A 20,708-nucleotide genomic window follows, 5' to 3' on the forward strand; every position below is an offset into this window, starting at 1 on the left:
CGCCGCCTCCCTCTCACGGGGAGCGGGGCTGCCGGTGCCCAAAGAGCAAACGTGCTCCCTGGCCCTGCAGGGCAACCACAAAGGTGGCCACACCACAGGGGCTTACAATTACAAACCATTCGGAACATTAATACTCTTACTACACAACAATTAAGAGGATTTTTAACACTTTAAACTTTCAGCATATAACCAGGAATCTTTTTAACTTTATTTCTTTCAATCCCCCCTCTTTTTATTTGATCGGGTTTTTGACTCGCATCAATTTCTTTTACTTTTGGTAATATTTTTTTTGGAACTTTTGATATTGGTTATAGATTTTTTTTTTTTTCTTTATCGAGTTCTTTTACATTAGAGGTTAGTTTTAGCATATTTGCAGGCTTTTTTGGGGTTGATTTCTGAAACTTGAAGGCTTGCCTGTACCGTGGAGGTTATGGTTCGAATCAAGCAGGGGAGTACACAGGAGATAAGGAGGAGACTTGCAACTGCACTTAAAGCTATGAATCCTATTTTCTTCCACCAGGCTCCTTTTAGGGGCCAAAAATTGCTCCACCAATTGGTATTAATTAAGGATGTCCACTCTTGGGTACCTACATATGCAACCTTTCTCTTTTTTTTGGAAATGTTTTGGATTATTTTATTATCTGTTTCAGAGCAGCACTCTGATGAATTAAACTTCCCACAGATGCTACCTTCATTTGCTAGCAAATAGTCTACCGCCAATTTTATTTGGCATACCTCTGCTCTTGTTTGGGCTAATTGATGGCTAATATGATTTAGGGCCAGGACTATTTTATTTGATATAACTTCTAATACTGCCTGCGATCGGATAATCAGGTTTAACGTATAGATGAGAGTCCTGTGCCCCCAGGACTTATCTTGTGCCCAGGTGGCTGGCCTGTATGTTTTTATGATCTCTTCTGAGGTCCAAATTTTGCCCTTCCAAGTTTGAGAACTGCTATATTAATCACAGTTTGGTTTTGTTTATTGTTCTTTCTCAGGTTATTATATCGTGGCACTGTTAGATTGTTTTTAGATTCATATGGCAACAGGAAGGAAGCAGGTTTGATGATGCCAACAGCGTAGCTACCTGCCCAGTTTCCAGGAAGATGTGTGCAAGCTTCATCCCCACATATCCAGCAATTAGTAATGTTTAACTCATAACTGATTCTTTTTATCAAATCAATAAACAAGTTCCCATTGAGGGGCTCACCTATTTCAGTTTTTCTTATAGTTAGTGTTTTTTCTTCTATGAGGTCTATAACTTTTTCTAAATTATTTATTTCTTTCAGGCAAAACCATTTTCTTATAGGGCACTCCCCAGTCAAGCACTGCTTAAAGGTGGCAGCGTTTCTTGTGATCCAATATTGTTTACTCTCTTCCTGACCGGTTGAGAGTTGGGAGACAGCAAAGCAAGTGGGGTTCGCATTGGTGTGAACTCTGATTAAGGACTGCAAGTTCTCCCCATCATAGATGGGGAAATAGCCCTTTGAACCAGATCCTTCTATAGGTCTACTCATCATCAAGATCATTATCAGTTCTCCCAAGAGTCCAGTATGAACCTTTTTCATCTTTTGGTCTCATCTGGTCTTGCCTCTTGGGTCTAGGAGCTCCTCAGGTTCAGCCTCCAGAGTTCTTTCCTCTATACAGTCCCACTGGGCTGTTAATTTTAGTTAGCTTTCTTGAGGTGTGCTCTATGAGAGATTCTTAACTTTTGATCTTCAATTACTAGTAGTTGTTATAACTTTTCTAATAACTTATACTAACTGAGAATAACAGTACTATAACTTATACTAACTTAAGGCAACAAACTCAATAACAACTTCACAACTTCAATGACTGACATGAACTCTCAATAACAATATTACAACTTCAGCGACAAACTCTTAATAACAATATTACAACTTTAGTGACTAATACAAACAGTAATACTAAAATGTCCTGTGTGGGTATCTGACTTATATAGTGTTTTTTTTCACTGGGTTTTCGGTTTTCTCTTGAGGGATATTTTTGAAGGATCTGGATGTTGAACAAGAGTCCACTTGGGAGGATTGCTTGGAAGGTTTGGGCTTGACAGATTGTTGGGAGGTGGCACCGGTCCTTTTATTCGGGTGACATGGGTCCAGCCTTTTTCCTGTGTTCAGACCGCGGTATGGGTGGTTAGTAGCACCTGGAAAGGACCTTCATATTTTGGGGTCAATGGAGTACTACTCCAGGACTTAATTAATACCCAATCCCCAGGGTTAATTTGGTGAATGTTTGAGTCAAGGGGAGAAGTTTGGGGAAGATATCCTTTTCTTCTGAGGTTTTCTAGTGTTTTCCCAATTGTCATTATATACTTCTGGGTTCTGGTTTCTCCTTTTTGGTAACCTCCAGTGCTATAGGGGGTTAACAAGAATGGAAGTCTGAACACCATTTCATATGGGGAAATTTTTATGTCAGATCGGGGCCTGGTTCTGATTCGCAGAAGGGCAAGAGGCAAGCATATGAGCCAATTTGGCTGTGTTTCTTCAATTGATTTGGTCAACACATTCTTGAGAGTCCTATTCATTCATTCCACCCTCCCTGAGCTCTGGGGATGCCAGGGGGTGTGGAGTTTCCATTTTATTCCCAGTGCTTCAATTGTTTTTTGTAAAATTTTAGTGGTAAAGTGGGGTCCCCTATCTGAATCAATATTGTTGATTAACCCATACCGAGGGACTATGTGTTCCAGAATGATTTTTACCACCACCTCTGCTGTTTCTTTCCTTGTTGGGAATGCCTCCACCCAGTCGGTGAGATGGTCAATTATTATTAAAAGGTGTCTATAATCTTGAACAGGCGGCATTTCAGTGAAATCTACCTGGACACTTTGGAACGATCTCAAAGCTAGCTCTCTTCCCCCAGGTGTGACCCCTCTCATTAATTTTTGGTTGATTTTCTGACAGATGACACATCCTTGGGTTACAGCCTTTGCTAAACTATATACTCTCAGGCATAAATTTTCTCTTAGGAAGTGGTCACATAGCTCCTGGGCTCCCCAATGGGTTAATCTATGGATTTCAGTTAGCATCTCCCTTGCTAGGGGCTTGTTTAGAAACTTTCTTTTTTTATCAGAGGTTAACTACTCTCTCTTTCCCTTTCTGCATTTTTAGTTCTTCTATCACTTTTAGTTCCTTTTCGCTATACGTTGGTTCTGTATTTCTTTCCTTTTCTCCTCTAAAACTTTGGTTAATGCTAGAATTTTGATTGGTTATTCTTCATTGGGTCCCCTAGTGCATAGAGTTTATGACACCCCTACTGGGTCTTCTACTAAGTTCCCCAGTTCTTTCTTGAAGTTCCTAACCTCTGAGGCTCTCAGGGGGGCATTTACAAATCCCACCTCTCTGGCAGCTCCACTCATTGGAACTTCTCTCAAGGGAAAAAGTTTAGCTCTAAATTGGGTGTTATAGCAAGGTCTTCCTGGATTATTTTCAGAGGAAGGCTCTGTGCTTGAGGTGGGCAAATTCGGTTCCCAATTGGCGGGTGGTGCTGGAACCATGGATGGTAAGGGAGAGGGAATAGAAGGACTTATAGGTGGGGCCGAAGGTATAGGAGGAAAAACAGGGGTTACAGTCTGGGAATGCCGAAAGGGGTTTACAGGTGGAGCCTGAGGGCTCTGAGGGATAACCTGGGGTATATCTGGATAAGCGGGAGGGGGAGGTAAATACCTGAGTGGATCCCAAATAGGGCTATTTTCTTCTTCTTTGTTCTTATCACAATTATTTTTCTGCCCTTGTAATTTACAGATCTTTACTTTCTCCCTCTCAGTGCTCTGTTCTTGCCAACAAGCAGCATACTGTATCTGTTCTATTTCTATATCCCCTCGGGCTCTCAGATGTTGATTTAATTGAGCGCACATCCAAGGGTCAGTTGTTCCATGCCAGGGCCATTCTCCAGGTAGACTTAGAGTAGGCCATACCTCTACACAATAATGTATCATTTTGATTTTATTTAAAGCCTTAGTACTCTCCTCCCTGTCCCACTGTTCTAACATTTTTCCTAATGAGCTTCCTGGAGAGTTATTAGTTATCTTCCCTCTCTCCTGCTTTTCAACATCCTTTGGCTTACTCATCCAAGTACCCATACTCACTTGCTAACTTTAACTAAAATTTCTTAAAGCGCTTTCACTCAAATACAATTAAACCTAATTCACACTCACTCGTGGGCCCTGGAAGCAGTTCGTATGACCCACCCTTAGGGTCCCGACCCCTGCTACAGCCAGCCCCTGGTACCCGTCAGTGGCCTGAATCTTGCCCACCCCCTTTAGGGCTTCAGCCACCATCCCAGCTGGTACCCTCTTTCACCCCTGTACGTCAGGCAAATCCCCGTAAGCAGACGGTCAACCTGGACCCAGGGTTCCAGTTACTACTTACTGCCAGGACTCGGACACACAGTGTGCGACTCACCCATAACACCCTATTGTTAAGTTCCTCGCACTTTGGAACTTCCCTAACTCTCTCACTCTCCTGCACCTGGACAGTGTCCTTTTGGGCACCCCCAACCAGTTCTACCGCTCCGTACTCAGAAAGCGTACCCCTCTCTTGGGTACCCCCGACCAGTACGACACCCTCAAACCTGGAAAGCGTACGCAAAAGACCCCCAACCAATGCAGACTCTCCACACTCGGAAAGCGTACCCCTCTCTTGGGCACCCCCGACCAGTGTGACCTCTCCTGCACCCTGTCAGTTACCTCCAGCTAGTAACCTCGGCCAGTACCCCTTGCTCTCCCCACACCTCTGCAGGCCCTGGGGGCAGCCTAGCCTTCCTAGCCACCCCCTAACCTGTGCTGGTGTGGTGCGTACCTCACACATTCATCCCTGGCCTCCCCGCACACTTGACGCGACCTGGGCGGTTTACCCCTACAGGTCTAGGGGGAAACCTATAGCACCACTTGCCCTATGACATGCCACTCACTCCCTAAGCAGCCTCCGCACGTCCGGACGGGGGTTCACTACACACCTGGAGATGCCTCTCTCACTCTATTCCCTTTTGCTTCCTCCTGTTCTCGATCACCCTCCTCACGGAGGTGTGGAAATGTGATACTAAGGAGTCCTCAATCACTTCGGGAGTCCGAGCTGCCGGTCCCCGTCTCACACATTCCACACTCGCACATCTCCACTCCCGCCATCGGGTATATACTTACCCGATGCTCCGCAATGGTGTCCCTCGAGGCTGGCGTGCATTGTCGTCTTCTTGGTCCAGGAGGCCAGCTGTCCAGGAGATCCAAGGTCGGGCGGTGCCTTCCCGTTCTGGTCCTCTTCTGGGTGTGGCCACTCCCGGACGAGCTCCCCAATTTGTTAAAAATGGGCAGGAGACAATGTTTTCTCCTTAAAATGCCTTTATTGATCAGCTCTCAAGGGGGTAGCTCAAGGGATGGTCTGAGCCATCACTGCTCTTCCTGGTTCACCGTTGAGAAGGAAGGGCAATTCGGCTTTGCAGCTTCGGTCACTGCAGAGCCGAGAATCTGCCCTCGCAGGTGTTCCCGGAGCTCACTCAGGCCAGCTCGATCCAGGGGTATCTCCCCCTTCTCGGGCACCCTTAAAGTTACAGCGAGATACAAAAAAACTGTCTGCCAACACCTTAGGGCATAGCCAGTTCAGTACTGTCTTTTGTGGGTCCAGATCTTGCATCGGTTTGTCTCGGCTGGCGAATTTTGGTGCTATTTACATTCTGGCTCACAGCGGGGCTTCATGGGTGTTTCACTGATTTCCATAGGAGACGCCAGCAGGAAATGCTGACGGGGCGCACGCGGGCGGAACTGCAGACGGGGCGGGGCGCACATGGCGGCTGGTGCTGGCGGTGGCAGCAGGGCGCATGGTGCTGGCAGTGGTGGAGGACTCATGCCAGTGGTGGTGGCTCCGCGGCAGCGGCGGCCCCACGCTGTCACTGAGAACGTGGTCCTGAAGGGCAAAAATCGAAGTGGCTGTGCCCCAACCCCCTCCAGGGAGCGTGGGCACAGAGAACAAGACCTTTCGCCCCCCTGTGAGGCGGCGATGGCGCGGGTGGCGCCGCCACCGCCTCCCTCCCACGGGGAGCGGGGCTGCCAGTGCCCAAAGAGCAAACGTGCTCCCTGGCCCTGCAGGGCAACCACAAAGGTGGCCACACCACAGGGGCTTACAATTACAAACCATTCGGAACATTAATACTCTTACTACACAACAATTAAGAGGATTTTAACACTTTAAACTTTCAACATATAACCAGGAGTCTTTTTAACTTTATTTATTTCAATCTGTGCTTTGGAGGCCTCTTGGACCTCATCAGGCATGGAGTCAGGAGTCTGTGTTGTAGAAAGCTCTAGCCTGTAGGATTCCCAGGTCCTTGGCTGCAGAAGTCAAAAGGTGTCTTGTAAAGTAAATGGGAGATGAGGAAGATGTCCCTTCCCTGGTATCTGGATTCCACTCCAGCCTCTACCATGGATTTCCTTTCTGAACAGCATTAAATCACTTCCACCAACTTTTATTTTCTCACACAAACCCCTGGATACAGACTTGCAGCTGTGCTGAACTCCTGTAGCTCCGGGGAGGGTAAACAGAAGCAAGTACTTCAAACCAGCCCCAGCCAGCCTTCCAGTTTGCTCTGAAAAACCAGACACAATATGGTGAACACCAGTCACGCAAATTGACTGAAATGGCTCTGTCCTTCGCGTTTCCATCACTGAGGATAATACCTTCCTCTGACATCACAAGAATGGTATTGTTGTCATAAGGTGCTGAGCTGTAACAGCCTTGCATCCTCAGAGACGGGACCAGTGAGCTCGCATGCAACAAATGTTTTCACTGTTCAGCACAGACCTTGAAAAGTATATAGTTAACAAAAGCAACATACTTTCTCCATAGGAGCTCTCCCTCATCAACCAGCAATCATGGTTTCTTTTATTCTTAGAATTTTTCATATTTTGTAACATTAAGAAGTCAAAAGATCAGTAAGTCTCAACATGCTCTGAATTCCCTGGCACTTAAAAGCTCTAACATAGGCAAATGCTGAAATTAGAAATGACCCACAGGACAGATTTTCCCATGCTTACTAATCAAGAGTCACTGATGTAAGGATTTCTCTCCCAGGCTAAAATCTCTCATCTTTCTCCAGCACAAAATTTATTTAGCAAATAGAAGGAGACCTGTGACCTCTGTATATGTTGACTTGGATAGTTATGATTTCTAATTTTCAGGTCTCACCATTACAGTCATCCCAGTTCTGTGTTATACAAGACTTGGTGGCTGTGGCTGTTAAAAAAGACTCAAGTGTCTTGAGGTTAGGCTGCCTGGAGAGGGGCCTAGTAACAACCTGCTTGCTGAACCTGTGAGTCATGGAAAATGAAAATAGAGAAAAACATACTAAGGAACCTCATCCATTCCTCCAGCTGATAAAGTACAACTCCCTAGAGTATTATATGCTCTTCACATCTTTGTCTGGTCCAGTTTTAAATTGTATTTCTATACCTTTCCTTAACAAACTATTCCATGGCATGAGCGTTTGGAAGTTTTTCTTGAACTTCATACTTTTTTTTCGTTTATTAATATAATTACTTTGAGATTTGTCTGTGAAAACATAAATGTGAGAGTTGGCCAGTATTTTAATGATCCAGAAGGGGAGGGAGGTGTCTGATGGCACAGATCATGGCTTTCAGTGCTGAGGTTTCATGATTATTAGCTAGACAAAATTTGTAGAGTGCAATGAGCAGGTCGGCTTCCAAGGTGGTCAGGTTAACTTGAATGTCTTTTTGTCTTGCAGAAGATGAAGCCCATCATCCAAAGAAGACGATCTACCTCATCTGCCATTACTAAAGCTCTTGGCAAATCAAAGTCCCATTCCAGGCAGAAAAAATACATTTCTGACTCCTGTTTCCATCTTTCTGCCTACACAGACTGAAATCAAACTGGTTTTCAAATTCATTTAACAGTGTTGAGGGCAATTTGGTCCTTTGGCAGGGGCAGGCGGGGGCAGGTGGAGGGGAACAAGGCACCAGACTGACATGGTGGGTTGCAGGACATGGGCCGATGCAGATTTAGCACCTCTGGGGAGCATCCTGGTGTTCCACCTCAGAGTTTTCCTGTGCAGCCACCCCCAGTTTACTCACTGCCAGAGCCCTCTGCAGCCCCTGCTCCATGTGCTGGACTGCCAGTGGGAGGGATAGTCCTGAGAATTGCTTCTGGCTCAGCTACAGGTACACCTGGGCAGGTGAGGGGGCTGGAGCTGCTTCTGGAGATGGAGGGAGTGGTGGGAGCATTCCCAGGCCTTGACAGCCCTGTGCAGGATGGCATCAGCTCAGGACATTTGCTGTAAGAGCCGCCAGACCCAGACATGCTCCAGGCCAGCCATGTCCCTGTCAGGGGAGAGCAGCTTGCCCTTACTACCAGCTCAGGTAGTGGAAAGCTGCCCCCATGCCTGCACCTCCATCGAGTGTCTGCTGATGCTTTGCTCCTGCAGTGTGAGGCACCAGGAGTATCAGCAGACAATCAGGGAGCTACATGCCAGACATGCACATCTTCTGCAGAAACACTCTTCTAGGTTAGCCCTGATCTGAGCACCTCAGTCCAGGGAGAGCCGAGTCTTCCTTGGCCTCATCCCCTCCTGCAACAGTGTCACTGCTAGAGACAGATAAGGGGATACCATGGTCCTTTCTGTTACGGATTTCCTCAGGAAAGGAGGGCATGATGTGTATTTAGACCTTCTTGAACTACCCTAACTGAGGCCTAGTTGAGGCCTGGTTGAGGCCTAGCGGAGGCCTAGTTGAGGCCCAAGGCCTATGACACAGCAAAAATTCTTCAGTTAGTTGTGGCGCAGTTAGAATTAGGTATTAAGGTGTTTGGGAAAGATAATAGGGTGTTGAAGGTCACTGAATAGAATAGTTAGCATGCAGGTGTAAGCCACCTTAAGGGTAAACCAAACAATGTATGTTTACATTCTTTCTTCTCTTGTGTGCCAATGAAAAAGTTGTTACATGTATAAACAATGTAGAATAGTATAAAAGTAGCCGCACTGCACGTAATAAACGGACTTTGTAGAATTAACCATACTGGTCGTATCTGCATTTGTCTAGTCTAACCCTCTCTTATCAGGACCCTGACTTCAATGGCACCTGAGGCCAGGGACCCGTCGCTTCAATGCGTTTCTTCGCTTAGATACATTTCGCTTTAATGCGTTTGTTTGCTTGAATGCGGAAAATTCGTCTAGACGTGTTGCGAGAGCTCTCTTTAATTGTGGTGGGAGTTCTCGGGCGGATTCTACCTTGCATGCAGGAAAGAACCCGCACAAGTCCTAGCTGGGATGCGTTAAGGGCTCATTAAGCCTCCTGGCTTGGAGCCAAAACAGAACCGGTTTGGAAGCGGACCAAGCTGAGATCGGACGGACCGAACAGACCGAGCGGAAGGAGCGAGAGGGTTGGAGCCATGGGGCCGGACTTGAAAAGCGTCAGTGCCATCTCGTGGCCGAAGGTAAGCTGCAGTGGGGAAACAGCTCAGAAACAGCACAAAGACATAAGATGGATGCCGATTTTAGTGCGGCTGTGCGGCTTCTTTGCAGTATCCTCTCTAAGAGAGGAGAGAAATTAAAAGAAAGTGAAATAGAGCAGTTGACCCTATGGGCTCGGAAAAAAGGGAAGTTAAATAAGCCGTCTTTGCTGTTCAGTGCCACGGAATGGAAAGAGGTTGGAAATTCGCTCTGGGAAGAGACCATTTCCAGAGGGAAAGACGGAAAAATCACCCACGACCTCGGGGTTGTGTGGCAAAAAGTAACTCATACCTTGCAAATTGTAACAGCTGAGAAAAAGGCAGCTTTGGCAGCGATCGAGGCTTTAGAAGGGGCAGAACAGGCAAATCCAGAAAATCCGTCCCTTCCATCCCAAAAACCCGCCAGAGTTGCGAGATTTTTTGGCATTGGCAATCGCCCAATTCGCGGCTTGAGTGCGCCCATCAGCCCCACCCCGCAAGACGTTTTAGATCAAGTGACCCAGGCGGAGAACTTGTCTCCTCGGCCGCCAAGACAAACTGAGAACAAACCGGAAATAGCTTGGCCGCCCAAGTCTGTCGGCATGGAGACAGGCAGGGACTCAGGCGGGGCTGAGGGCAGAGATGGGCAGTCCCAAGTGACGCAGCACAGGGGCGGAACGCGAGGTGGAGCGCAAGGTGGAGACCAGGGTGACATGGCGGCGCAGGCGGAGCAGATCCAGTGTCAGCGTGCGTGGGCGCAGACTGACCCAGAACAAAAGGAACACGTCATCCCTCAGCGCGCGGTGGCGCACAGCGATGCCAGCCCCTCACCCCCCCCCACAGGGGAGACGCAGTCTCCACAGTGCCTGGCAACCACAGCGTCCGTGGCAACGACAGCAGCAATGGCTGCGCCCGCAGAAACACCAGCGTGGTCACGCAGCTCCAATCCAGCAAAATATCCTCTCCCTCCTGATTCTAATTCGGACTCAGAAACTGCAAATGATCAAGTTGCTGCTTTTGCAGTTCATGACAAATAGCGTGTCACTCCCGTCCAACCTGAACAGCATTCATCTGAATTGCATCAAACCATTTCTAAATTCACTCAATTGTCACCTTATCAAAACCAACAAGAACAACAAACAGCTGCAAATGTTCAAATTAAAGCCCAGAAAGACCTTCCATCTCCACCAGCACCTGCTTCTACAGTGTCAATGCCAGCTTTGACATCAAATCCAATTGATGAACGCCGAGCTGCTCTCGCAAAGGCAGCACTCAAGGATGGAGACTGGGAGGCTGCAAATGCCTTGTCCTGTCCTGTTTTAATTGCAAATGGACAGGCCAGATGGGAGCCTTGTGAGTGGAAAATTTTACAAAGAGCCAAAGAGACTGTCACAACATATGGACTCAGATCAGAAGCAGCAAAAAACATCATTCAGTATGTTTACACTACTGACCTTCTTTGCCCAGCTGACTGTTCTGGCATTGCATCATTGCTTCTCACACCATTGCAGCTTCTCATTTTTGAGCGAGAATGGAAGCGCCTCGCTGCAGAAGAAGCCAGCAAACATTGACAAGTAGGTGATCCACTTTATGCAGTCCAGGCCGACATGTTAACTGGACATGGACCATACACTTCATCTGCTGTGCAGCTCACCTACCCTATTGAAATGCATCAATTGGCTCAGTCGCTGGCTCTCAAAGCCATGTTGCTTGTTCCAGATAAGAAATCACCACTTTACTGTAAAACAGGGAGCCACTGAACCCTATGGACAATTTATAGATAGATTGGCAACTGCTTTGAAAGATGCAACAGAGCTAACGACAAGTTTGCAAGACCAGCTGTTTCGTACCTTAGCTTTTGAAAATGCCAATTCACACACCAGAACCATTTTAGCTACACTTCCTCAAGGAAGTCCTGTTGATGAAATGTTGGTAAGAGCAACTCGAGCAAAACAAAATAATCAAAATGCAGCATTCATGGCAACCATGAGCTATGCAATCAAACATCAGGGAAACGTTATTGCTGCTGCTCTGACAAGTAATAAATCCAAGAACAAGGCTTCAAATCATGGCAAATCAAATAATGTAACTTGTTACCGATGCAGCGGAACCAGTCATGTTAGACAGTCATGTAAAAGGTCTGTGTGGTGCCAGCAGTGTCACCGTGACAACCATGCCACTGAGGTTTGTCGGAAGTCGGGAAACTTCAAGCACAGCGCGTCATGGCACCACGCGAAGACACAAGTCGATGCCCTGACCCAGAGGACCCCGCCAATGGGTTTTTAGTTAAAAAAAAACCTGCCACATGGGGAAGTCTTGGTGTGGATGTAGAAACAACTGCAGAAGTCACTTTACAAGATAAAGAAGTTGCAATGATTCCCACCAATGTTTGTGGCCCAATGTACAGTGTCATGTCTCTCATTGGAGGTTTGCTCCTTGGCAGATCTTCCACGAGCAAACAAGGTGTGATTGTAATCCCAGGAATCATCAATGCAGATTTTACGGGACAAGTTCAAATTTTAGCTTATGCTTTGCAACCACCTGTGACAATTCCAAAAGGCAGCAAAATTGCTCAAATCATAGCTTTTGAAAATGTTCTGCCACATCGCCAACGTCCAAAAGAACCACATGAAAATTACAAAATGAACAGAAGCCTTGACTCTACTGACCATGAACTTTTCTTCACTTTGGACTTAAAAGATTGTCCATTCAGAACTGTGTGTTTGCAGCGTGGATCTCATAAATTCAAGTTAAAGCTACTCCTAGACACAGGATCCGATGTCTCGATTCTGAACCAGTGGTTTTGGCCTTCAGACTGGCCTTTGCAGGCTCCGACCAGCCACGTCGTTGGAGTTGGTGGGATCAGAATTTCTGCAATCAGCACAGATCCAATTTGTATTAGTCTTGAAAACAGTCCACTTGTTACAGCACGACTGTACGTCATGCCTTTGCTTGTCAAGCTTACAGGACTGTTGGACAGAGATGTGTTGTCCCAGCTTGGCTTTCTTTTAACCACAGATCAGTATTTTTACTAATGGCCACTGCAGAGCAGCCACCCATTTTAAAAATCACTTGGTTAACCGATAACCCTGTATGGGTCGAGCAGTGCCCCATGACTGAGAGAAGGCTGCAAATTGCAAATCAACTGATTCAGGAACAACTTGATGCTGGACACATTCGACCATCTGTTAGCCCATGGAACACTCCAATTTTTGCCATTCCGAAAAAATCAGGCAAATGGAGACTGTTGCATGACCTGCAAAAGGTCAATGAGCAGATGCAGGCCATGGGTGCCTTGCAACCTGGCCTGCCAGCACCAACCATGATACCGCAAGGGTGGAGCATCGTTGTCATTGATTTAAAAGACTGTTTCTTTACCATTCCACTCCACCCACAGGACACTCAGCGCTTTGCTTTCACACTGTCATCAATTAATAGAGCTGCTCCAACAAAAAGATATGAGTGGGTTGTTTTACCACAAGGCATGAGAAATTCACCATGTATGTGTCAGTTGTTTGTTGACTGGGCCTTGCAACCAATTCGTCAACGCTTTTCCGATGCTCTGATCTATCATTACATGGACGACGTCCTCATTGCCAGAAAGAGGCCGCTTCCAAAGACAAAAATAGACTGGCTGATTTCACAACTAGAGCATCAAGGGTTGACAGTTGCACCAGAAAAGATACAGCAATCAGCCCCTTGGAAATACTTTGTTTGGCTGATCACAGATGCGCAGATCCGTCCTCAGAAAGTTACCTTGCATGACAACATCACCACTTTGCATGATGCTCAGAAACTTTTTGGAGACCTGCAATGGGTTCGAACCATTGTAGGCATTACCAATGATGACTTGGTACCATTCCTGCCATGGCTTTGCGGCAGTGATGCCAACAGTTCACGGGTTTGTACCCCCGAACAACAAAAAGCTTTAATGCATGTGAGTGAAAAACTTGAGAATGGATGGAGTGCCTGTTGTGTAGAACATCTTCCATTGTCACTCTTCCTTTCCAATGCTGAAGCTTGCCCACTTGCCATTGTCTTTCAATGGCAAAAGAAAAATGGGGAAAACTGATCTGATCAAAAATTTGATTCTACAGCAGTTGTCATTGAGTGGGTGTTTTTGCCTGTGCAGCCAAAATGCCGTGTCATGAGCAGAACGGACGCTTTTGCGACACTGATAAGAAAAGGCAGAGACAGAATTGTAGAAATAGATGGAAGAGAACCAGCAGACATCAGTATTCCTGTGAAAAATGAGGACTTGGAATGGCTGTTGAGACACTCAGTTGCATTGCAAGAGGCGTTGTTGGGTTTTGCAGGTGTGGTTCACAACAAGCAGCCAAAAGGTCCAATGTGGCATCTGATCACACGTCATCGATGGTTGGAGAGGCCTTTGTGTTCACTGAAACCAGTGAAAGGCAGAACAGTGTTTACAGATGCTGGTCGAAAAACAAAAAAGGCTGCATGTGTCTGGCAGCAACAAGGGGAATGGCTGCAACATGTAATTAAAGGAGAAGCAGGAGATACACTTCAAACCCTTGAGTTGAAAGCCGTGTGTTGGGCTTTGCAGATTTGGAACAAAGAACCACTCAATGTCGTGTCAGATTCTTTGTACGTAGTTGGAGCTGTGCAGAGAATTGAAGATGCACTCCTCAGGCAAACCCAAAATCAGCATCTTGGAGAACTGTTTTTACAGCTGAGAAGGGTGTTGAACCAACGCCATCATGTCTTCTGTGTTATGCACATCCAAAGCCATCAGTGCAACAGAGGTTTGGGAGAAGGCAACGCACGAGCTGATGCTGCAGTCAGCTAAGTTGTCCATGTTCCCTCTCAAAACAAGTTTGAAAAGGCTCGCAACAGTCATGAAACATTTCATCAAAATGCATGAGCCTTGCACAGACAATTTCAGATTCCTTTGAGTGATGCACAAGGAATTGTGCGTGCCTGCCCTCAACGCAGTCATCACGGGCCCGGACTGGGGCTGGGCACAAACCCAAAGGGACTGAAAGCTTTAGAACTGTGGCAAATGGATGTAACTCATTTTCCAGAGTTTGGCAGATTGAAATATGTCCATGTCACAATTGATACTTATTCTAAATTCATTTGGGCAACAGCATGGACAGGAGAAAAAGCTTTGCATGTAGAAAGACATCTGTCTGTTTGTTTTGCAGTCATGGGTGTGCCTGTGGAAATGAAAACCGACAACAGTCCAGCCTATGTCGGTCAGCGAGTCGCAAAATTTATGCAAAAATGGGGAGTGAAACATACCACAGGGATTCCTCACTCTCCCACAGGTCAAGCTATTGTAGAAAGAGCAAACCGCACCCTGAAAGACTATCTTGCAAAACAAAAACAGACCAATGGCATTGATGTAGTTAGTAGACTATCAAAAGTATTGTTCACTTTAAATTACTTATGTTTGGCAGAAGGTTGAGAAGAACCAGCGGTCATGATACATCATCACGCAATAAAAGAGGGAAGGCCGCAGGCAATTCCAGGACTTTATGTTTATTACAAAAACATGCGTACGGGTGAGTGGCAAGGACCGAGTCAAGTGTTGTTTAATGGTCGAGGATACACGTGTGTGTCCACAGACGCTGGTCCTGTCTGGGTGCCGAGTCGATTTACCCGTGCGTGTCCTCCGGAAAGAATACCATCAGACAGTGAAGACAACCCGGACGACAACCATCTGCCTGGAACACCTTCTGATGATCCTGAACTTAACTGAAATTAACTTTAAGTGTGTGAAATTTGCAGTTTGTATAGTTATAGTTACAGAAGTTAAAAATTAGAAGTGTTTGTAATAGAATATTGAAGGTAAGGGCCAAAAGTACCAGCAAAATGTTGTGGATTGAACTGTTTGTTTTTCAAATTGTTTTAACAGGAAGTGTGGCTGGAGTGCTTGACATTGACAAACGAGAAAACATGTGGGTCACATGGGCCAATCGAACTGGACAAGATTCATTCTGTTTGTCTTTAGCAACACCGTCCAGTCCTTTTCGCACCTGTTTAACTGGAGTTCCACTGCTTTCGATGACAGAGTTCAAAAGCTGGACTCAAGCTAAAATATATTCTAATTTAACGGAAGCTTGGAACGCATGGTGCCGCCAACCTGTTAAGTTCACTCACACACAGTCTGAAATTTGGTGTGAAATCCATGAAATCCCGAGAAATGATTTAGGAGCACAAGCTGTTGCAATTGCGCAAAATCTCAAAGTAGTAAGTACTGAGCCACAAGAATTTGATCTCCTTGGTTCTGTACCAAGCAATTATTGCTTGACATTTGGTCATGTACAACAATCCAAAGTTGGCAACACTTGGTTGTTTCCTAAATCCCCATTGTATTATAACAATACAGAGTACTGCAACAATTGGACACAACTTGTAACGCCATCACAAAATGTTGCAAGAAAATTGCCACCTGGAGTTTTTCTCATTTGTGGAGATCAAGCGTGGTCTGCAGTACCCCAAGGAGCTGCAGGAGGTCCATGTTATTTTGGAAAATTAACCCTGTTTGCTCCTTCCATTCATCAAATTACAAAATTTTCACAAACACCATGACGATCAAAACGCAATGCCCTCAGATTGGATTCTAACTGTAAATCATTAGTATTGTTGTGGGGACCCCCAACTGTAATAGTAGCATCAATTTTTGCCCCAGGTGTTGGAACATCGCAAGCTCTCACCCAGTTACGAACCCTAGCTTGTTGGACATCAAAACAAATTAACATAACATCTGACATGTTGAGTGAACTTGCTGCAGATGTTGCTGCTACCCGCCAGGCAGTGCTTCAGAACAGAGCTGCCATTGACTTCCTGCTCCTTGCTCAAGGGCATGGGTGTGAGGAATTTGAAGGCATGTGCTGCATGAATTTGTCAGATCACTCTCGTTCAATTTATGAACAGCTTAAACAGCTGAGAAGTAACATGGGAGAAATTGTTACTAATACTCCGTTTGATAACTGGATCAGTTCACTTGGATTTGCTGGTTGGATCAAAGATTTGATCCGTTTTGGAATTTTTGTTTTTATTGTCATTATAATCATACTAATTGTTTTACCTTGTGTGTTAAAGTGTGTGCAAAAAGCAATTAGTCGTGCCATTGACTCAGTTTGGGTAGTTCAAAAAGAAAAAGGGGGATTTGTTACGGATTTCCTCAGGAAAGGAGGGCATGATGTGTATTTAGACCTTCTTGAACTACCCTAACTGAGGCCTAGTTGAGGCCTGGTTGAGGCATAGCTGAGGCCTAGTTGGGGCCCAAGGCCTATGACACAGCAAAAATTCTTCAGTTAGTTGTGGCGCAGTTAGAATTAGGTATTAAGGTGTTTGGGAAAGATAATAGGGTGTTGAAGGTCACTGAATAGAATAGTTAGCATGCAGGTGTAAGCCACCTTAAGGGTAAACCAAACCATGTATGTTTACATTCTTTCTTCTCTTGTGTGCCAATGAAAAAGTTGTTACATGTATAAACAATGTAGAATAGTATAAAAGTAGCTGCACTGCACGTAATAGAGGGACTTCGTAGAATTAACCATACTGGTCGTATCTGCATTTGTCTAGTCTAACCCTCTCTTATCAGGACCCTGACTTCACTTTCTGCCTTGCTTTGATAGCAGTCTTGTAAATAACATTTGCTGAGGGATTTGTTTAGTTTGATTTTTTTCTTTCTTTATAAGAAAGAGAAGATAAAGCTGAACTGATTGACACTTTGATCTGGATCAGCTCTCCCGAAGAATATCCCTTTTGTATCACACCATTGGTGATCAATGCACAGTATAGCCTGCTTCTCTGGAATGAGGGGGGGGAGGGGGGCATGTCAGTCTCACAGGATCATTTAATATGAAGAGCAGGACTGATTTTCATTTGGTCGTCATTTGACAGTTATGTGACTTCTTTTTCCTTCCACCCCCTCTAAATTGCAGGAGAGGGAAAAAAAGTGAGGAAGAGAAGCAAATTCTTGACTTTATTTGGCTGGAGAACATCCTCATGAGGGAGGGAGGCTTTAAATGTTTCTTGTGATGGATTGCTATGGAGGGAGCTGGTCCAATGCCATCTTTGCTTAGGCCATGAAAGCATCAGTGAGATTTTTTTGCTATCATTTTGTTTGCTGCCATTGTGTTTATAAAGCTGGGTAATCCTCCAGCTTTAGGAAATCCACTGCTTGGGATTGTAAGATGCTGTGGCTCCCACTGCTCAGCTGATGGGCATGAAGAGCTTTTAATATCATATCTGAAGGTGATTAAGCTTCTCATTTACAGCCTTACAGCTGCATAAGTCAAGGACTCACTTGGTGGTGGCTGTGGAGGAGTCTCGGGTTTTAGGTTCTTTCCCGACCCGAGATTTCAAGGCTGGTGGTTCGTGTGGATCCGAGGGAGTATTTTTCCCTCCTGAGCTCTGAAGGATTTGAGTCTGATTCTGTGTCTCTGTGTTCGGTGGTTGGCGCGAGAATGATGAGAGTCTCAAGGTCTTGGTTTTCTTGGTTTCTCACGTTGTTTATTAGTTCTTATCTTACAATTCTCTGTGTCCGGCCAAGGTGTTCACAGCAGCTCAGACACGATGTGACTCCCCCTGTGATGGGAGGTTGCTACCTCTTATACAGATAACTACATGGCTATTGTTTACAATTCTGTGCCAATGTCTAACACCTATACAAGAAGGGTCATCTCTACTTTGACCCAATCCACTGAAACTGCTTTGTGCCCACATCACTGCAGAAGATGGATGCCAAGGGAGAAGAAGAACAACTCAGGGCACCGCCCTAAAATCTCCATCTTGTCCCTTTGCATCTACATTCTAAAAATCCCAAACCTACAAAATTTTCTACACTGTGATAACTACACTACTCTCAGTAACGCATTTGACTTGCAATTCTTCTCTGTGTTGGATGTTTTTCTCATGGACCAAAATCAAAGACTGTGTCCTCCTGGGCTCTGTGCCAGGCAACCCCCCCTGCACAGACCCCAGACCCTCTCTCTCGGGTCCCAGGCCTCTCTACCGAGGTCTGTGACCATCGAGGGCACCCAGAGGGATGCCCTGGACTCCAACAGAGGAAGAAAGAGGGAATTTCTGTTTGCCAGAGTGCAGGTGTTCCTGTGACTGGGGGAGGATTTTAGTAAAGCAGCTACTGGCTGGTTTAATTTCACTCCTGCGAAATCAACTGAGTTCAGTTATGAGGCCAGTGGAAACTGAGTTAAGACCAACAACATCAAAAATACTACACTTACAGCTCGTGTGGTTTTTTGTTTGTTTAGTGTCCTCAGAGTAGAGGGTAGAGCAGTAGAGGGTAGAGCAGAATTGCTGAGGGGTGAAGAGAAGGCAAGTATCCTCGCCTGCAAGCAAGATACACATTTTTGTCTATGTGTAAGACAGGAGGATCTCTGTGAGGTTTTTTCTGTGTCAGTCTAAGGCTGTGTCTCAGAGGTTCACTAATTAAGTCAGGCTCAGGCACACATACACACTGTGTGAACAGGAACTCTTCCATGTTCACACAGCACATCCCACATGCTTAGACCCAGAAATGGCTGTGGGAGCTGCTGTGTGCCAGCTGACCTGAGCCTGGAGCAGTGCTGAGGAGGTGCTCTGTGGAGTGCTGAGGTGCAAGTGAGGAGATTGCACTTGGCAGAGCTCTTCCAGCTGGGGTCAGCATAAGGACAGGGTCTGCTTCAATCCCCATGCTGCCTTGTTGACTGCAGTCAACGTGCAAAAAACCTCAGGGATTTTTGGAAATGGTGAGCACCTATATGAATCTCAGTGGAAACAACAAGCTGGATAGGAGCCAGGCAAGCCAAAATTAGATATCTGGAATTAGATGAGTACATGCAGTTAATTTTCTTTTTGCTGCAACTCTTGTGCTGACAAATTGTTCAGTCTGGATGGAAAACATGCGCAGAAAGGGCAGTGCCCCGCACACCCAGCTGAGCCACACCATGAGCCATGGGCTTTCCATGTTCAAGTCATAGCTCACATACAGGTGCAGGAAGTAAGTCTTTCACCTGAGTGAGAAATTATTCAAAAACTATTTCAGCAGCTTAATCTCACAAGATTTGGTGTGGGTATTTAGGCAGTTTTCCATCTATCTGAGGCTGGTAAAGTTAATTGTGCAGAGGCAGGCAAATGCAGATCATAATAGAGAGCAATAGGGGCTGGGAGAAGCACGGAGCTATCAGGCTTCTCCAAAACAGAAGCCTGTGTCCAATCACAAACCCTTCTAAGGAAAGCTTCTGACCAAGTCTTGTAATTTTTCTTACTCCTCCAGGGAAACTACTCTTTCCTCTTCCCATTCAGACAATGGGCTGCCAAGTGGGGTGTTCAGCAGTCCAGGCTCCCCCTTCATCCTGGACGAGCAAGTGCAGCTAACCGTGGGTCTGCAGACCCAGGAAAGACATCTGATTTTGTTCAGTGATGTGCTGGTCATTGCCAAATCCAAGTAAGAGGAATTCCCACTCATTCCTTTTCTCCAGTAGGTGCTGTTGAAACTAGGCTCAGCACATGGTAGGATTTTTGGGGCTGTCCTGTGCAGAGCCAGCCAGGTGTTGGACTCAATGATCATGTAGGTCATCACCTTCCAACTCATGCGATTCTGTGATTCTATGAGGCTCTGATCTATTTGTGGAGCACCCAGCAGCCTCCAAAACAACGCTTCTTTGGAAACGTGGCATTTCCCCCTTCCACCTTCACAAATTCTTCTTGGTATTAATGTTTCACTCCATTTTTCTGAAGAAAAAGGTTGTCTAATCAAGTTTTGCCCATTTCCTTAGGAGGTTGATTGAAGATACACCATGAGGGCAAGAGGCAGAAGGACAAAGCTCATTTTCAGTCTGACTCCTGTCATATAATAAAATAAGACCTCTAACTGCATCTGCCAGACTTGAAAGGAGCATGATCAGATTCTGGAGGTCTAAATGTTATTCTCTGGCCTAAGGAATTAATAATTTCCATTGTAGAACCTCCTCCTGCCTAAAGCTGAAAAAGCAAATGCATCTGAGTGAAGTGTGGACCGGCACCTGCCTCAGCAAAGTGACAGAGAAAAAGATGAGTCCTGAAAATTCGTTTGTCATTGGCTGGCCTATCACCAACTATGTTGTCACCTTCAGGTATCTTATCTGACATCAGACCTCCCGCTGCATCCCAGTAACTACTCAGGTCTCCCGTGTGTCAAGTGAAACAATGACTGAGGCTAAAGGGCCCATTTCCTTATCCTGAAACCCAGGTAACCTGTGCTGGCAGCAATAGTTCTAGGAACAGCAGACATTGGGAAGAAAA

The 20,708-nt window shown here is 45.8% G+C and overlaps 1 long non-coding RNA gene and 1 pseudogene across 2 annotated transcripts in view; one reads left to right on the top strand and one right to left on the bottom strand.

The window, feature by feature from the left end:
* Window positions 1-6,227: 6,227 nt before the first annotated feature.
* Window positions 6,228-19,704, bottom strand: LOC310922221. The gene is made up of 2 exons (XR_014592347.1): window positions 9,763-19,704; window positions 6,228-6,597 (listed from the first exon to the last, which is right to left on the bottom strand). It is a non-coding gene; the product is annotated as an uncharacterized lncRNA (long non-coding RNA).
* The window catches only part of LOC310922220, a 53,862-nt pseudogene continuing 39,780 nt past the window's right edge, over window positions 6,627-20,708 (top strand). Inside the window, exons 1-3 of the transcript XR_014592771.1 lie at window positions 6,627-7,835; window positions 19,702-19,872; window positions 20,390-20,539. The product of XR_014592771.1 is annotated as an uncharacterized misc_RNA (transcript). The remainder of the gene's footprint in view (window positions 7,836-19,701; window positions 19,873-20,389; window positions 20,540-20,708) is intronic.

The sequence above is a fragment of the Zosterops lateralis genome, assembly GCF_965231275.1.
Source record: "Zosterops lateralis genome assembly, chromosome: W".
NCBI classification, from domain to species: Eukaryota; Metazoa; Chordata; class Aves; order Passeriformes; family Zosteropidae; genus Zosterops; species Zosterops lateralis.